The sequence below is a fragment of the Pteropus vampyrus genome, unplaced genomic scaffold, assembly GCF_000151845.1.
Source record: "Pteropus vampyrus isolate Shadow unplaced genomic scaffold, Pvam_2.0 Scaffold520, whole genome shotgun sequence".
NCBI lineage: Eukaryota > Metazoa > Chordata > Mammalia > Chiroptera > Pteropodidae > Pteropus > Pteropus vampyrus.
The window spans coordinates 410,386-412,182 of NW_011889301.1; the positions used below are offsets into that span (position 1 = coordinate 410,386).

General features: G+C 38.0%; 1 protein-coding gene across 5 annotated transcripts in view; it reads left to right on the top strand.

The window, feature by feature from the left end:
- The window catches only part of SLC35D2 (solute carrier family 35 member D2), a 55,048-nt gene that overhangs the window by 13,314 nt on the left and 39,937 nt on the right, over positions 1-1,797 (top strand). The window lies entirely within an intron of this gene.

Sequence of the window (1,797 nt, forward strand, 5' to 3'; positions counted from 1 at the left end):
CTTTTAGATCTGAAGTTTCAGTTTATTTATTTTCTTCATATCAAGAAAACAAATTTTTCTTTTATCTTTGAATCATTTTCTCTTTTTATTGAGTTCTTCACACAAGATACAGCAGTTAGCCTTATATGGTGGTGTTTGATTGTCTTCTTTATTTATTTATCTTTGAGTTTGTCTTTTTCCTCTCCATTCACTCTCATTACCTCCAGTGCTGATAATTCAGTCTTCAGCAGTGACCATTTAGTTCCATGTTTTTTCTAAGTTATTCATGTGGCAGATGTATTGTTTTGGTCCTCAGTCGGTTTCCTTAGATCTGTATGCTCCCTTTTCATCTCACTTGACTGTTTTATTATCTCAATTATTATGTTTGTTTTATTGACATCATCTTATTAAGGCATTCTATAGCCAGAAGCAATTATGAAGAGTTCTTTCTCTTTATATATTATATTTTCTTCTAGGTTGGCTCTTTGTCTATCTTCTATAACCTTTTGTTGTTATTGTTTTACTGTTTATAGTGTTTTCTTATTTCATTTGATGTTCCAGGTTGTATTCTCTGAGAAGCAGACTCTGAGATGTGGGGAAGTATATTGAGGAGCGCTCTTCTGAGCCTCTACAGTGGGGGAGTGAGGGATGCAGGATTAGACAGAGGGAGCAGTTGGGCTATGCTGCAATCACAATTAAGTATGATCCCAGAGCTTATGGAGCTGGGATGGCTCTACAGAGTTGTCCTGAATTGGGGTGGTGGGCCCTAGCTTTTCTACCGCTGCATAGACTAGCAGTTGGAATGCAGGCTGCTCTCAGAAAGGGGCTGTGCTATTGGCATGGCAGCTTTCTTCAGCCGAGGATGTTCTTGGGCAACTGGGGAATGAATGCTTCAGTCCAAAAGCGGGTATCTGGGTGGCACAACCCAGCATCCATCCACTGGAGTTAAAGATAGGCTGATACTTTATTCTCTTCTTACCCTGTCTGAAATAGGTGTTTCCTTCTGACATGTAGATTGATGGCTGAGTGGTTTTTTTGTTTCATTTTTCAGTTTTTTTTTTGTTTGTTTTGTTTTTTGCGACTTAGCTCTTTATTCCAGCAAGGGCACAGCCCGCCTCACAGGGTGGCAGTTCTCCAGCAATGGCAAGGCACCCCCTTGCATGGCGGGCTTAGTTTTTTTTTATTTCTCTCTTTTGTAGTAGCCTGAGGGAATGACTGAGACCCAGTGAAGGATTGAGCAATAAGTGAGCCGGGTGAAGTGGTATACTGCCTTAAGTATGGTGTGAGGTAGGGGTCAGGATTCTGTATCCTAATTACCTAGTGCCATTTGTTGAAAGACCATCTCTTCCCCATTGCTCTGCACTGTCATCTTTGTCATGAATCAAGTATCCATATATGTGTGTATCTGTCCCCATCTCTGTTCTCTTCCATTATTTTATTGGACTATCATTGTCTAAATGACACACTGTCTTATTTAACTTCATAATGAATCCTGACATCCAACATTTATCTTTGTTCTTTAAGATTATCTTGGGTAATTTTGCTCTTTGCCTTTTCTTTCAGTTTTAGGATCATCTTGTCAGTTTCCACAAAATACCTGCTGGTGTTTTTACAGAGAGTGTATTGATTTCATAAATAAGTTTGAGGGTAATGGGCTTCATTGCAATATTGAGTTTCCAATCTATGAACTTTATTTAGTGCTTCTTGAATTTTTTAAATATTGATTTATAGTTTTCTCTGTAGAGGTGTTTCTTGGAAATCTTTTTATTAGATTTGTACGTGGGTATATTATTTAAAAAATCAAACACTATAATGAAT